This window comes from Callorhinus ursinus, unplaced genomic scaffold, assembly GCF_003265705.2.
Source record: "Callorhinus ursinus isolate GAN/ISIS: 27379988/994484 unplaced genomic scaffold, GSC_fseal_2.0 scaffold4, whole genome shotgun sequence".
In the NCBI taxonomy this organism is placed as follows: domain Eukaryota; kingdom Metazoa; phylum Chordata; class Mammalia; order Carnivora; family Otariidae; genus Callorhinus; species Callorhinus ursinus.
The window spans coordinates 30,898,872-30,916,577 of NW_027397066.1; the positions used below are offsets into that span (position 1 = coordinate 30,898,872).

Genomic DNA, 17,706 nt, shown 5'->3' on the forward strand with positions numbered 1-17,706 from the left:
TGAAGGGGGCACAGAATCAAGCATGTGAGCAAAGATCTGATTTCCTTCGTTTTGTCTCTGTGAGGTCACAGGAGTGAGGCCTCCAGTCTTGGACGTGAACTTTATGATGAAAATGTGGAAATCCTTGCTTTCTGGGGTTTTTTGTTTTGTTTTGTTTTGTTTTTAAACTCCAGAGTTTAAATAACTCAGTTATTTTCAAACCCTCTGTTTTGGAACTGATGATAATTAAACAGAGACAAGCTAACATTTGTTTCTCCTGGTAAACGCTTTCCCTGTTAATGTGTGGGAAAAATAAGTTGCACGTTGATTTACTAAATTGGTAAGTTCCTCCGATGCAGGAAGTTATAGTAGACGGCTATAAACTGACCTTCAAAGCACCCTCGGCCACTTGAAGAAACAACACTGCAGACACCCCTATCAAATATGCTGATTATGGATGATTCTTACCTGCCACATTAAATCAGTCGGCTGCAGTTGACTACTAGCAATGGTTTTCAGTTAAAGCAACTGTAACAGACCAGTGCCTTGTGCCTCCATCTAGGATAGCGTAGGGCACAAGGCGGGAACTCAATCCATCATTTGTTGAGGGAATGAGGAACAGCTCCCCACAGTATAGTTAGGACACCCCCTGCAGCAGAGATTCTGGAGGCTAATTGGGAGATTGTGGTATGTAGCCATCAAGGTATAAATGCAGGGCCATGGAAGCACAAGTCTATGTGAATCCAAGAGAAAAGAAATTGCATCTATTATTCATGCTTTGCACTCCCAGACTGCCCTGCTCTGTTTGAGCAATGGTGCTTTAGAGTGGTCCACGGAAAGGGGTCAGAGAGTAGAATTCGAGGACTCGGTGAAGGTTTGGTCTCTAGACTGAGACCACGGGACTCTGAGGAGCTTAATCCCCAAATAAGACCAAACCCTCAAGAAAACCAAAGTTTGGGACCAAGCAATGGGAAACTTGGCCGACCACATTTTTCACTCATTTTGAACTCAATCTTTAAAATCCTGAGGGAGTAAGAAAGGAAGGATGTGTGTTTGTGTAACAAGACTCAGATGTCCCCCGGAGGTTGGCTCTGTAGCCATGCATCCCGAGCTCCAGGTCTCAGGGGTTATGAGCACATGGCACGTGCCAAGCACTCACACACACACACCTCTGTAATCCGAAGAAATAGGGGTGGAATCAGTCTGTGCTTCTTGCTCACTGTGTGACCTTGAGTTTACATTTCTTAACTTTACTGACCCCCATTTTCCCCACCTGTAAAACGGGGATCCTTCCTACCCCCCAAGCTGAAAGCAGATATTCTCAAATTTCAGGGTGCTTGTTTCCAAACAGCAGATTTCTGGGCCTCACCTCCCAGAGATTCGGGTTCCATAGGTCTTGGGCGGAGACCTGGCATCTGCATGGTTGATGTGGGTAATTCTCCAGCCACACATGGAGAAACACCAAGATTATAGACTAGGAATTGCCATATCTTCCTGATCTTGCAGCAGTTACCAATAAAAAAAGTGTGTGCTCTTACCCCTAATAGAAGAACACTTACAATTACACATACCTCTTGAACTATGTCATATACCTAACAAAGCAATATTAAGATGGATTAACAATTAAATATCAAAGTTTTAATACTTTCTTCCCATACCCCTTGGTTCTGTGAAACCTACTTTGAAAACCACTGACTTAGAAGCTCAAATGAACTATCTATAAAAGCACTTTGTAAATAGACAAAACCGAAGTAATATTTTTGACAACATATATGTGAGCCATATACACTTAGAATGCACACTCAGCCGTACACAAGCAAATGTGAAAACGTACACTCCAATACCACTCATTCTCATCCTTTGAGCCTGATTTTTAGGAAACTTCTGTATTTTCTGCCTTTAAGCATTTTGGAGTAGTTAATATAAAACTGGAGTAAAATATGACCTAGAGACCAGAAGGTAAAGAATTTTACTCATCTCCCTTATCAAAACTACATGTTCCCAACCAATCTGAACAAGACAGTTGGGAGATAGGCCGATGGGCATATTTGTTTAGTCGGGATCTCGCTATTTTGAAAGCAAAACCATAACATTTTCTCTTGATATCAGTCACCAACTTTAAAAAAAAAAAAATCACAAAAATAATTTCATTTCCAGATCCTACTCACCCTTGCCAGAATAGTCAAAGCTACAGACAATGGCGCATATAAACCTTGGTACTCATATAAAAAAGGACAATTTCACAGGTCAAAGAGGGTTAATGGTCTCTCCCCATTAATGAACGTGCTTTCCTGATCTTAAATATCGACGCTTAGAAAGGAATCAAAAGTTTTAAATTACCCATTTACGAAGCCATAAGATCATATGCTCTCAGATTTTCATGACATCAGCCATTAGCCAGGAGACAAGCCAAGGACTGTTACGGTATTTAAAACTTTATAGAGGAAAAAAATTCCTAACCAGAAAAATGTATCAGCAAAGAAACCATTTCATAATAATTTGCCAAACAATACAATTATTGATATAGAAACCTTACTCAGTGATAATTTACGGGAGCCATCAAGTTATGGGTTTGGGTTTCTTAAAGGTGCAAATATAGCTTAACTTTTTTCAAGACCACCATTTGTTAGGCATTTCATACAGCCTAAGTTGTGCGTATGCATCATTTAAGTCCCACCATGACCCCATGAGTTGGAGGTATGATTATCCCCATTTCACAGATGGGGAAATGGAGGCTCAAAAAGCTATATAATTCACCCATCGTTACACAGATTGAACAACAAACTGGTCCTTGTTAAGGACTACATAATACAGCCGCACCCCCCCCCCCCCCGTGGAGGCAGGCATTTTGCCATCAAACGAAAAAATGGCCGAATCAAAACGTGAAATTTCTAAGAAAAGAAAGCCTTTGGTCTCCATTATTTTAAGGAACACATCAATCACAGCAATCAAGTGAATCTGAGACCTGAAACGTGACGGAACTTTAAAATGGTGGAGAGAAATACAATGCAATTTCAGAAAAGTAAAATTATATGTATTGTCAATTGCAAAAGACAGGTTATTTTCTGGTTCTGAGGAAGATTTTAGCAAAGCATTGAAAAATTAGTCAAGGCCTTTATCTATAAAGTCTCTAAGACTGTCTCTTATCAATGATACTTGTGTTTTTAAATGATCATAGGGCCATAAATTTCTTATCCTACAAAGTGTGAGGTGGACCCACGGGCATACATGTCACAGGAACAGCCAGTACAATGTATGTGGAGGTCCCTTTCCTCAGTTTGGCTTCAGGACAGTGGAAGTGAAGGCTATACCTCCCTCTGGGCCGTGATGAGACCTACGTGAGAAAAAGTGCTTTGCACATACCCAGCACTAGATGAATACTAAATGGGATTTTACTACCCAGTGAATGTCATCTCCCACCGGACCACCTTTTCTTTATGAGTAACACTCAACACTTTGACTGCTATTACCACTAAGGGTCCCGAACCACGTTTTTTTTTTTTTTTAAGATTTTATTTTTTTAAGTCATCTTTACACCCAACGTGGCGCTTGAACTTACAGCCCCAACATCAAGAGTTGCATGCTCTACTGCCTGAGCCAGGCAGCTGCCCCAACCGCTTCTAATAATTTTAAGTCATTTCCAAACTGAGTAAATCCTTTTGTACCTACATCATTAACAATCATCTCAAAAATGCAGTGGGGAGGCACTTCAAATTTAGTGTATTCCTTACTCTTATGATTAGTCTTTATTTTCATTATTTTCCGCATTAGGTCACAGTAATTTATGCTTCATTACAAATTTAAGTCATACTGTGTTTGAGGTGAGTAGTTATAGCATTAAAACTGACCTATTTTCTTTTATCTTTCATTGCCCCAAGTAAGTTTTTATAAAACAAAATGCATTTAAGGCAAGACAGAAACCTTGGGAGGTTTGGGAGGTTCGGTTTGTTATTTCAACAGAGGATTGGTTTGGTTTGGTTTTTGTTTGATTTGGTCACCATTAACATACTCATTCGTAATAAGCAAACCCATAAGTTTTGTGATTTGGGTATAGTGTTATGACTCCAAGAACTTTTTTTAAAGATTGATTGATTGATTTGAGAGTGAGAGAGCACACAGCGGGAGGAGCAGAGGGAGAGTGAGAGACAGAAACCCGAGCAGACTCCACACTGAGCCCGGAGCCCCACTGGGAGCGCAATCCCATGACCCATGAGATGGTGACCTGGGCCAAAATCAAGAGCCAGACCCTTAACCAACTGCGCCACCAGGCATCCCAATTCTAAGAACATTTAACCTGTAATTTCTCAGCTAGATTCACTTGCAAATAAGAAGACATCAAGTTCTTTTTTTTTTTTAACATTTTTTTAGTTAGTTATTTTTTCAAGAGAGGGACGGCTTGCGCACGCACACACGCAAGCGGGAGGAGGGGCAGACGGCGAGGGAGGGCGAGAAACAAGACTCCCCACTGAGGGCGGAGCCCCATGCAGGGCTGATCCCGCCCCCCTGAGATCATGACCCGAGCCCAAACCAAGAGCTGGATGCTTAACCGAGTCACCCAGGTGCCCCGAAATCAAGTTCTTTTTTAAACTCACTGAGATGACTCTACGACATTCATGTCTTTTTTTTTTTTTTTAAGATTTTATTTATTTATTTGACAGAGAGAGACACAGTGAGAGAGGGAACACAAGCAGGAGGAGTGGGAGAGGGAGAAGCAGGCTTCCCATAGAGCAGGGAGCCCGATGTGGGGCTCCATCCCAAGACCCTGGGATCATGACCTGAGCCGAAGGCAGACGCTTAACGACTGAGCCACCCAGGCGCCCCGACATTCATGTCTTATCGTGGGTGATAAGATTAAATGACACCGGGCCCTCCTACCCCCCCATCCCTGCCCCCCACCCCCACCCCGAGTTCATCTTCAAACGTTAAGCAAAGTGAACATGACAGAAACATCAAGAACCGACTCTCAAACGGCCACTTGCCTCATTCTATCGCTTATTTCCCTGGGAAGGACCTGAACCCGGCAGGCCTGGGGCGGCTCGCCGAGCGGGCGCTGCCGGTACCCGGCCCGGGGCTAAGCGCCTGACCCGCGCACGCGCACGTAACCCTCGCAGGCACCCTAAAAGGCACGCCGTCTTCACCCCAGACTGGGAAGACTGCGGTCCCAAGAATGTAAGGTCACAGATGGCCGCAGGCGCCCAAAGGCCACATCTGTCCTCTTCCGGCAGGTTATCCCAAAGCATGAAAGGGGGGCGGGCGTGCAAGGGCCCTTCAAAGGAGACGCCGCGACGTGCTGCCGGGCCGCCGGCTCCCAGGGGCCTCTGGGGCCGGACGCCAGGGCCTCCCTGCCCACGTGGCTCTGTAACTCCCCTTCCATCTCTTTTCCTGTGCATCAGTGCGTTAGTCTCGGGGTTTTGTTGCCGTCGTTGTTGACACAGAAACTCAACGCAAACGAGGGAAGACAAACGAGGAACGGCCCTGGCATGTTCCTAAAACTCCGAAGGGCAGCCGGTCCTCAGGGCCCGCGGAGCCCGGGGCCTCAAAGCCACGAGGCCTGCCTCTCCCCCCTCCCCCCGGCGGAGGTGAACGTGGCACGGCTGGGAAGCCTCTTCCTTTCCTCACACCGGTTTCCACACGGCGGGGAACATGGCCGCCCCCGGCCCCTCAGCCCACAGCTTCGGCCACTTCCTCCAGCGCCCGAGGGCGCACATCGCAAAGGGGCTGCATTTGGCCAGGTCACGGGTGGAGGTGTCCCGTGCCCGCTTCGGTCCCGCCCGGCGGCAGCCAGGGGAGCCAGGCCCACGGCTCGGCTCTCAGAGGGAGGCGAAGGGTTCTCCAAAGGAGGAGGCCCCCTTCCCAGAAGGGAGCCTGCCCCGCGCCTGCACACGCCGCCTCCTGCCCCGCGGATCTTTTTCCTCCCCCTGCGCTTCCGCCTCCTCCAAACCTGGACCCTGCCCTTAGCCTGTGGCTCTTCCAGGAGGCGTTGGGCTCTAACTGTGGCTCACCTTCCGAACGCACTCCCTGGCTCAGCCCCACTCTTGGACAAAGCTGTGTGCCGGGCCACTCCCCAGGCCACGCTGGTCAGCTGTGGTGGGACAGAGGCACGCGGACCCTTGGCCAAGCCACGGCGCGTGGCGCTTAGGATGGCGGCGCCCTCGGTCGGGGCCGGACGTGCAGACGGCGGCAGGCACCGCGACCCTGCGTGCTTTTTTACCCCTTGAATAGCCCTGTGAGAGGTCCTTTTATAGATGAGGACCTTGCGGCTCAGAAAGGTTAGGTCATTTTCCGAGTGGCGGAGCCGGGATTCAAACTCAAGAGCAAAGTCACACCACTTCCGTGACAGCACTCGGGGCATGGAACTCAGTCACTCCCACCAGCACGCAAGCTAACACGTGCGGGGACACGAGCTCCCGGGTACGACACTGGTTTCTGATGAGAAAGAAAATAAAAAATTGGCAGAGCCAGGAAATGGGGGAGGAAAAACGCAAACTTGCATTTTTATGCCCGTGAAAGAGCTAATGATAGTCTTTCGCTTTTAAAGGTAGACTTTTGTTTATTCATTCGTTCAGCAGGTAATCATGAATGCCTTCTGCCCGCCAGGTCCTGAAAAAAGACCGACAAACGACCCTAGAAGCCACGCTCCCTGCAGTTCTCCCATTCGGCCAGCAGAGGGGGCGAGTGCCAGCTCTGTGCAAGGCAGAAAACCCAGCAGGTCCGGACACCTGCTGATCTGGGTGGCCCAGCTGGGCTGGCCCAGAATGCCGGCGACAGAGCAATCCCAGGCGTCCTTTCAGGTCTTTGGAGTGACAGTTAGGGGACCCCGGGAAGATCTAAGACCAGTCCTGAAAAACGGGTCTGGGAAGATGAGGAATGTGCAAAGGAAGCCCTGGGTAGAAACAACCTATTCCACCGACAAAAAAAAAGGGTCAGAGGATCCGGAAACTGGCAAGGACCTCAGGTGCAAAACAGTCCCCTTTGACCACAGCCAAGCCCTTGCTGACCAGGACTGAATCGTGGGACCCCACGTCCTAGCCTCTAACATTCTGCTCTGCTCAGTGGGGGAGAAGGAAGCGTTCTTCATCTTTTTGTTATACCACGTTAGGGTGGAAGATGCCTAAGATACCAAGAGTGAGTTGAGAAGGAAGTGCAGGAGCATACAAGGCCATGGACAGTTGGCAAATTCACTCGGGACCTGTCGGGACCGGGAGAGTGCTGAGCTAATTATTCAGGCTGACATTGCAAGGGTGGTGCTCTGCCTCCCCGTACAACAGAATGGCTGTGGGCACAACTCGTCCACTGCTCACTGCTCCCCTAAAAGCTGAGAGAGACATGAAAGCCAAGTGACTCGGCCCCACCCACTCTGCAGGGCACTTGTGCTAGAGGATCAAAAGCCTGCTCAATTAGGGGTGCGTGGGTGGCTCAATCAGTTAAGGCTGTGACTCGATTTCCACTTGGGTCATGGTCTCAGGCTTGTGGATTTGAGTCCTCCGTCAGGCTCCGTGCTCGGCACAGAATCTGCTTCAGTTTCTCTCTCTCTCCTTCTGCCTCTCCCCTCACCACGCTCTCTCTCTCTCTCAAATAAATTAAAAAAAAAAAAAGACTGACCAATTAAGAATAAACCCCATCACACCAAGTGACCCCTTCTGACTATAAAATGAGGAATTTGGGGGGGAATTTCGAACATTCTCCCCGGTGCATACATTCCGGATTTCCTGGTTTTCACGAACTGAAATGATAAAATCAGCTTTTCCACTTCCTTAACATAAGCCCTCATTGATCATCTTATTTTCAAGGCAACAACAAAATCCCAGGAAAATTTAAAACCCAAATCCAAGGAGGCACCAGAGTTAACTTTGCTGTGTATAAATTTTGAAAATTCTAACCGGAACATAAGGGAAAGATGGCATGCAGACAATGACAAATGACGCCGCGTTAAAACTGAAATCACATCACCACGCTGAGGGGTGAGGAACAAAGGAGCTGACCTAAGCCCCAGGCACCCAGGGTTTTTGCTGGCTACTGTAAGGTGAAACTAGATGAACTGTACCCGCACACACCGTAGATGAACTGTACGCGCCCACACCATGCTCTAGCTGATACATTTGTTTCTCCCAGGGCTCTGTATTCAAACGACTTTATATGTATGCTAGGATTGAACTACATAAAAATATTTTAGACGGTAAGAACCAGGTTTTCTCCCTGTAGGAGACCAAAGTTATAAACAAGGAACGCAGGAAGTTTGGAATGAGCTCTGTGGAGCTAGACTCCAGTCAGAGTACCAGTCCCAGCTCAGGTTTGTTCTAAAGACAGAGAAAGGAACCAAAGTGTGTGTACACACGGGCTAAGTGGGTGTGTGTGTGTGTGTGTGTGTGTGTGTGTGTATGCATAGAAGCCTAGAAGCAGTGACTTCCCTGCTTCCATGAGCACACCTACTATCCTGAACTTGGTTTCTAAACCCAATTCTACAGTAAAAAGGAACTAAGACTCCTTGGTTAGTGGCCAGTTCTAGGGCTGAGGCAAGAAAAATGCAAGATGACAAGATGAGCCTGGAGCATCTTGAGTTCCACGAAGTGAGAATGAGCCAAAGGGTAAAAGAAAAAGGAAGCGATGAAGAGAGGAAGGGAGGGAGGGAGGGAGGAAGGAAGGAAGGAAGGGAGAATAAAGAGCATGGAGCCCTATCAAAAGGACACAGACACTAACCTGAAAGAGGCCCCACCACCACCACCACAGTCATAACTGTTGCAGGCAAGATCCACCAGTGGATGATGTCGTGGGTTCAACTGTGTCCCCTAAAAAGAGGTATTGAAGTCCCGACTCCTGGTTCCTGTGAATGGAATCTTATTTAAAATTGGGCTCTGTGCAAATGTAATGAAGTTAAAATAAAGCAGCCTCAGGGGAAGAGCAGACAAAGGCACACACAGGAAAGACAGCCATGGAAAGACAGGCAGAGATGGGAGTGAAGCGGCCACGAAGCCAGGGACGCCAAGGACGGCCAGCAGCGGCCAGGAGCTCAGAGAGAGGCATGGAACACATTCTCCCTCAGGGGCTTCAGAAGGAATCAACCCTGAAGACACCTCAATCGCAGCCTTCTGGCCTCCTAAACCGTGGAAGAATACACTTATGTGGTTGGGGGCCAACCAGTTGGTGGTGATTTGTTACATAAGCCCTAAGAAACTAATACAGATGGTAAAATTAGTAAGTGAAACCTTAAGCGGAAACAGGATATTGGCCTAATCTCAAAGGATCTCCTCTCAAATGTTCACTGCAAAGGGAAAGACCAAAGTGAAAGCTGGCGGGCCCCGGCCTCGACCAAACGATCAAGGCTAACATCGCTGGTGACAGGCATGGACATCACGTTCCCGTTACGGGAAGGGCACATCGCCTCCGCGGATCCTTTCCATAGCACAAATCCCCCATCGAATCAGGAGAAATAGCCGGCAGACTGAAGCGGACGGGCATTCTACAAAATTACACAAGGCTACACTGTAAATCATGGGATCATGAACCCCAAGAAAAAGAGGAGGGACCATCACAGCTCAGAGACCAGACAATTAACTGCTACAGGCGATCCTAGGTCATGATCGGCACAACGGGTGGGATCTGAACAAAGAGGCAGCGTAACTGGTAGTATGGTACCGGGGCTTCATTTCTTAGTTTCAATCGTTGGTCTGCAGGGATGCGAGATGTTAACACAGAGGGAACTGAGGTGAAGGGCACACAAAAACTCTTCGTACCGATTCCGTAACTCTTCTGCACATTCAAAGTGATCTCCAGATTCTAAAAATAATTATCAGGGGGTGGGGAGTGGTGTTACTGGCGAGGGTGGGGGGCGGAGGGAAGCGGGGATTGACATCCGGTGGGGAGAGTCAGCCAAATCATCACTGGTCAATTCAGACCTACGAGATGAGGCACGGTAGCATGAGGCTCAATATGAACCGTGCCACCACAATCACATTTTCAGTCGACAAGGCACCAACAGGGTGAATTGTTCAAAAAACAGCACAACGTGTTTAACATTTTTATTTTTAACTCTGCTTTGGTAGTACAAAAGTCGTAAAAGTACAAACCAGACAGTTAAAAATACTATTGACACTCAAAATGGTGAAAAATTTCCTTTACAAATTTTTACATCAAGGTGGCAGCCAACTCACTCATTCTACCAGAAGACAGGCCATCATTAGTGTTTTGTATAGCAAGTTGGTTGTGGACCCCCAGTCCTTCCACAGAAGGAAGAAAAACACAAGCCTGTAAACATCGGCTGCTTTGGGAACACTTAAGAATTCTTATTAGTAAAAAGCTTATGTGTTAAAGCACTGAATGCTTAACTTTTGGCATGTTTGGAAGCCAGCCAGGCAAAAACTGCTCAAGTATTAGAAAATATTTAAAACGTACTCTTGGTATAAACACAATTTTAAATATTTTTGAGTATTCTCTTGCCTGTTGTATTGCTATAAAAAAGTGCTCTGACCTGAATAAAATTAAAAAATAATTAAAGCTGAAGGAATATCTTACATTTTGTCCCTCACCATTTGAGGGCATTATACTTTTCAAGCCAAAAATGATGCCTTTTTTTTTTTTTAAACTAAAACTATTGGTCTAGACTGCACATATAGTATTTACACTAATACACACCCCCAAAGTTCTTCTATTGCTCCTTTCTGGACTTTAGCGGAATTTCTCTCCATACCGACTTCTCCCAGTCCTCTGTGTAGATGTATGGACACACGTACAGCTCTTATCAGTTGTCAGAAAAAATTCATGTGAAATTGAACCTACCATTCATTTCAAAGGTTGGAAATTTGTAGTTTGATGTGAGGAACAGAACGGAATGAGTAAATTGACAGTAAATACTTGAAACGACATTTTTATGGAAATCCTCTTTGGGGTGAAATGAGAAAGATGCTCTTTCTCTCTGAGATAACATCAGTGCCCCCAGGCCCACACCAACACTGACACGGGGGCACCTGTAACTGGATGCTCCCAGGCCCCGGCCCCCGCCGGTCAGAAATGCGCCACTATCTCTGCCTCTGGTTCTCGTGGGGTTTTCGTACACTGCATAGCTAAACAAATAAATACATAAAAGTGGGGTTTTCCAGGCTTCCAGGGGAAATGCGACCCTCCAGAATCTTTTCAAAAACAAGCCTTGGTTATAGGATATGAAATAGGAAGTGCCCTCGGAAAACACGCCAGAGGAAGGTACAGGCCCGTTTTATGTCGGAAGTTGGGCATATTTGTTTTGTTTTGGCCTTGGGCTGTCAAAACAGGCATTCTGTTGTTTTGTTGTTTTGATTTTAGTCATTTTAAACTACTGTCCCCCTTTATTCAATGGACAAAGTAAGAACTGCTTAGCGCAAGTTTAAAAAAAAACATACTCTCAATATTTTTATCAGTGACCGAGGAGTGGCATGGTGGTGGCGAGTTAATGTTGACTTCTTGGCCCAAGATTCAAAAGTCTGGCATCTGGTTCCATCTGACTCCATGACCAATTATTCAGGGCTAGACCAGACTATCTGCAAGGACCTTTCACCCCCACTGAAGCTTCATCTTTATCTTCTGTTAAACTGCAAGAGGATCTTCTTGCAACCAGTTGCAAAATGAGACCTACGGGTTGGGAGAAGAGAGGCACGTGTGCACAGATGTGGATGCGTGCACGTGCGCACGCGCGCGCACTCACAGTCACTCGCACAACAACACCCCCGAGCATCAGCTCAGAGTGTACACGAATAGTTCCATTGCACAGAGGGATCGTGCTGGAAAAACTGCAAGGTGTATCAAGGCCAAGGAATGGGGATTGGGAGGTACGGTGGTTGGGGAAAACTGAAAAAATGAGCTCTTTTCTTCACTGGAAATGTAATAAATTTTCCATCAGACTTTTTAACCCAAAACCTGTTTCCAAGCAAACTGAATTCTGTATCCAGCATATAAACGCTTTTATCCCCATGTCTGCAGACTCTGCAATAGAAACTGTATAAAAATTTTTAAAAATCCCCCAGGCAACTCCTTATCTTGTAAGTCTTCAGTGTCTTAGAACTCTTCAAATCAAGTCACCCCTGCAAGAGAAAACACAAAGGTAAAGCTTTCCAGAAGGTAAACATCATATCACATATTCACCTGCGTGGATATTTAAAAACACAGGGGAATGGTAGTCCTTCCTCACCGCATCTCACCCCACCCCACTGTTTTCCTTCCCCATCCCCCATTTCTTCTAGAATTCAGTCTAAAGAAATGCAAGTACCACAATTTCAAAAGGACCTCATTGTCAAGGTTTTATAAACCAAGAAAGAAGAGAATTCGAGAGCCACAGTGGACTAAGGGTATCAGTCCGTTTCAACAGGAGTTTCTAAAGTGACCGACTAGTTGAGCACTCTGCCCTGAGGCATGTATCCCCTTCTTCCCAGGAATGTGTTCTTTAACTCCTCGGCCACATTCCGCCAAGTAAGGAGCAGCAGGGTGAACGTGCTGAGGCATGACGAAAGCGCTATGCGTCAGATGAGGCATCTTTCCCCAGCCACACCAGACGGAGTTAAGTCTGGGTCTCTACAGCCTCTTGGCTGGGGCCTCAGGGGCCAATAGCAGGAGCAGTGACGAGATGCCCGTTCTTAGGTGTTCCTTGTTTAACTCGAGGCCGGTGTTGTGGTTTTCAGTCCTAACAGCCAGCCCCTGTCACTGTCTATATTCTCCTTACAAATGAAGGCCCAGGGTAAACTTGGAAAACAGTTTATTTTCCAAAGCTGTTTTCTTTTTTAGATTTTTTTATTTATTTGAGAGAGAGAGATAGAGAGAGTGAGAGACAGCACAAGTGGGGAGGAGAGGGAGATGCAGGCTTCCCGCGGAGCAGGGAGCGCGATGCGGGGCTCCATCCCAGGACCCCGGGATCACGACCTGGGCGGAAGGCAGCCGCTTAACCGACTGAGCCACCCAGGCGCCCTCCAAAGCCGTTTTCAATTGCTGTTGTTTCTACAAAGGTCTCATCTAAGGGACAGACGGCTGTGTGCCCGTTTACGGTCCTGTCTGGAAGCCGGGGATCACTCAGGACAGACTGAGATTCTAGCGCTGCCTCTGTGTGTCGAAGCGGGCACACCACGCAGGCCACCCCACACCAGTTAAGGAACGAAGTCGTTTCCCGTCTGCTGACAAACGCGAAACAAACCCGCAAGAGGCCAACTTGCAGGAACACAAGAGCAAAAGGTCAACAGAGACACCTTGATTTACATGTTACACTGTATTTATTTTACAGCTCCTTCCTCAGGATCTACAGTGTGATATTATCCTTTTCTGTCATTCTGTCATTTAGAATATTGATCATAGTTATGAGAGAGAGAGACAGAGAGGAAGAGAAAGAAAGAGAGAGAAAGAGTGAGAGAGAGAGAGAGATTACCTAAACTAGAAGGTTTGGGTAAAGGATCCTTAACCCCTTCGCTAAAAAGGAAATAAAACACTGTCCCCTAAAAGAGCGAGCATGCAGTTTTTAATATGAATGGAGACAATAATTCTCTGCCCTGCCTTGCTACAGCCTAGCGCGGCCGAAGCTCAGAGCCGAGCACAAGCCAGTCTGGGAATAGTTTCATTTGAGAGTTGATGAGTATGAAAGATGCTAGCGGGGGGAAAGGGAGGAAAGCCAGAGGTGGAGAAATAGAAAAATGGTCCTGAAAGACAAAACAGTGAAAAAAAAAAAAAAAGAAGAGCGAATTTTCAAAGCCAAACTTCAAACTAGGCCATTATCTGTAAAATAGGTGTTCAACTATTTTTATATCTCCTCCTTTTATCATCTGCTCCCTTAGACCTAGATTTTTTTGCATCAAGGAAAACAGGAAGGTCAAGGGCGAGGAATGTCAGGCCTAGAATGTAATGTTCCATCACAGTCAGAGTTTTTGATCCAACGGAGGAGAACCTCCCATTTAGAGTTCTTTGCACAGATTTAACCGACTTTAAAGAGCGGGCAAGACAGAGGCCTGGGCTGGGAAAGAAGCTGGAGCAAGAGCCTGGATTCTAATCCAGACCCCGTGACCCGCTGCTGAACCTTGGCCCGCTCTGGAGCATTTCCTCAAAGGGTGGTTTTACAAAAGATGATCTATGTACCATGGTTAACACGGGGCTAGCAGTCAATACGCCCCCAAAGCTGAGTCATTATGATCCTTCCCCTCATCCAACTGCCCTAAACCATCATGTTGGCTCCAACAGCTGCCTTCCGAGGCTGATTAAAACTGCACTGTGCGCAGTTTGAGAGAGGAAGCGAGAAACACAAATTTACAGAATTAAGTTAACCTTTCTAAAAACCCTATTAAAGTCACCCAGCACCAAGGTGCAGTTCTGGGCTCTCCTTCTTCAAAAACACGTGCTTATCCAAAGGCAGCACTTTACCAGCATAGCTGCTATCCATTTCCAGGTAAATACCTCTCTTATCAGAATGAGGATCCAGGGGAAAGAAGACACCACGTACTCCGTGGCTTGTAAATTTCCAGCTGTGACCTTAAGGCCGGGGCTGGGTTCACAGGTGCATTTCCACATTGTTAAATTTCTCCTCATTGCGTCCGACAGTTGTGAACATACCCAGACTGATAAACAAAACACAGACTTTTAAACGATATTTAACACACCACATTAATATTAAAAGGTGCCTTTCTTAAGGCCTTAGAGCAGTCAGAAACCATGTGTGGGCTAGCATAAATGCCAGGGCAGGCCAGCAGCAGTGGCTGGACTGGGAGAAAATCCTCCATCCACCCCTCGTTCTCAGTTCCCATCACCATGGGATCCACCATATCGAACAAATCGAAACTCTCTCTGAGGAAATTTGGTGATTACAGTCTTACACGTGAATGTTCAAGCTGAAAGAAGTTAAGCAAAACTTCCTTACATTTAAAAGATGATTCAGGGGGCGCCTGGGCGGCTCAGTCAGTTAAGTGTCTGCCTTCAGCTCAGGTCATGATCCCAGGGTCCTGGGATCAAGCCCCGCATCGGGCTCCCCACTTGGTGGCAAGCCTGCTTCTCCCTCTCCCACTCCCCCTGCTGTGTTCCTTCTCTCACTGTGTCTCTCTGTCAAATAGATAAATAAAGTCTTAAAAAAAAAAAAAAAAGATGATTCAGAAATCCCTAGTGTGACCATTTCCCTCCTCAAACAAGGCTGACGCAGAGCAATTAAGAGCTTCAGAAAAGGTTTATCTGGAAAGAAGGAAGAGGTCATTCTAATGATAAAGATAAAACCATAATGCCATGATTAGATTATGGTTCCACAGAAGCCAGAATTCAGTGTAACTTTGCTGAGGACACTTAATGTGCCTTGTTAGAAAGGATTCTCAAGAAAAACTATCTGGTCCCTTTAAAAAGTAGAAACATGTTTCCAAAAACTAGAAGCCTGAGCAGATTAATAGACACTGAACACTAAGACTACCCCAAGGACAGGGTGTCAATCAAGGAGGGAAAACACTCTCTGATTAATAACAACAGTAGCTGACATTTACAGCGTGTTTCTATGTGCCAGGCACCGCCACACTTAGCACCCCAGATTCGTGAACTCAAGCTTTCCAATGACTCCATGAGTCAAGGACAATTCCCATTTTTGTAGGAAGAAACTGAGGCTTCCAGGTTCAATCACTTGCCCAAGGCCACACACTTAGTAGCGGCAAAGCAGCAAGTCCACAGCCCGCAGTCTGACCCGGAAGCCCGCCCACTCATCCCCAAACTGCACTGGCGCACCAGTCACCACAGAGACGTCCACAGCATCACTGAGATCTTCTGGTTCCTTCACTCCCCTGGTCCCCCACCTGTGTGGGGGCAACAGAAGAGAAATGCAGAAATAGAGACCCCGGCAGGACCACTCTCTAGGGAAGTGGCCCTTGTGGCTACACAGGAGCAGAGAAACATGCTGAAAACCCATATCCTACAAGGGGCTCAGGCCCTGAGAAGATCCAAAGTGCACCTTGAATGACATGGCATGACACGGAATAGATACAAGGCTACAGAATCACAGAGCTGGATTAAGAATTTTCTAGAACACATTTAAAGGAAATAGATGGGGAAAGTTGTTTACAGAAACAGAATTAAGATTAGGACAGTAATATTCCTATTCAAAGGCCTAGAGCAACACATATGTGATCTTTCACCAGTAATCCGTGATCCTTTGAGACTCGAATGTTTGTTTGTTTTTAAGATTTCATTTATTTATTTGTCAGAGGGAGAGAGCACGAGCACAAGCAGGGGGAGCAGCAGGCAGAGGGAGAGGGAGAGGCAGGCTCCCCTCTGAACTGGAAGCCCGATGTGGGGCTCGATCCCAGGACCCTGGGATCATGACCTGAGCCAAAGGCAGACGCTTAACCGACTAAGCCACCCAGGCGTCCGAGACTTGAACTTCTTAGAGGATTATCTCCTACCAGGCTCTAACTGAATGCTCTGTGGTCATGTGCTCGCAGGTTCTAGCTGCTGAAAATGTGGGGACAGTACTGCCTGCGTAGGGTGGCATCTTGGCAGGTATAGATTAATGGGAAGATACCAGAATGTACTTGGTGTTTTGTAGTCCTTCAAATTTTGCTCTGGTCTAAATCGAGCATTAAGTTTTATAAACTAATATTAATGCCTTTCTATTTTAATAAAAACTCCATGTTTATTAAAAAGCTAATCTAGGCTGATTGATAGACTCATGCTAATCTAGCTAATCAGTGAGGTCTCTTTAAGTCAGTGTTTCTCAGGATGATGGGTAGCACCTTCTGGGAAGCAACTCAAATGTTATTAAAAACTGCCAATTCTCTGGACTGCACCCATAACCTACTAAATCCAAACTGATGGGATTAGAGCTCAGGACTCTGCTTTCTTACAAGATGCCTTTATGCATATATAAGGGTTTAAGCCATGAGATAAAACTCAGTACTGTTTGTTAACTGATAATAACGTAAGAATTAAATTCACCTCCAAAGGGCAAAACACAACGCTACAAAGTCAGCTGAGGTCAAAAACCAAATGAAAGAAACAGAGGAGGAAAGGGACATGACAGAAACATTTAAAGTCAAATACTAATAAAAATCTCAGCAACTCAATCAGAACTGCAAAATTGTGTAGTTCAGCAATATGAGACTGCAATATTAATTTGAAAAATCTTAAGTAACCTGAACTACAAAATTTCTGGATTACAGAATCCTTTCCTAACTTCCTTCATAATAGTTTGGAACTAGAGTTCATCTCCTCTGCAGAGGTCTACTTTTAAGGACCAGATGAGTGAGCTATCATCACACCTGTTAAGGACTCACTGAGGCCAACTATGTACAAACGGACACCTGAAGGCATGACAAGGTGAGAAGACATAGTCTAAAATCTCAAAGAACGTGGAGCTTACAGAGGAAAGTTTAAGTGATCGACTTCAATCCAAAATGAAATGAGATGTGTTGTGTACCATTTCTTCAATGAAACTGGAATATGTTACAACTTGCTTTTTCATCTAATGATACAGAGTAGAAGCTCTGCGCCTGTATACCAAAGTAGTGTCCCTCCTGGGGTGTGTGACAACGCCCATCTCCCTCCACCCTCTTTGACACTGAGTACCAACCAGGGAGACCACGTGAACCAGCTGGCCTGGGGAGGTCTCAGTTTATACATGTTTATTCTATGAATAAATATGAATAATTATTTACAGTGTCCCATTTACTCTCAGGAGAGTCTCATTTTGAATATAAGTTATATCGTACTGCTAGTGTTAACATTCATCTCTGCCGACAGAAAAGCAATAAGTGATCTCTCATTATT

At 46.1% G+C, this 17,706-nt stretch overlaps 1 protein-coding gene across 1 annotated transcript in view; it reads right to left on the minus strand.

The window, feature by feature from the left end:
* Positions 1 to 9,980: 9,980 nt before the first annotated feature.
* The window catches only part of RELL1 (RELT like 1), a 62,817-nt gene continuing 55,091 nt past the window's right edge, over positions 9,981 to 17,706 (minus strand). Inside the window, exon 7 of the mRNA XM_025887418.2 lies at positions 9,981 to 12,026. The gene's annotated coding sequence lies outside the window, so the exon portion shown is untranslated. The remainder of the gene's footprint in view (positions 12,027 to 17,706) is intronic.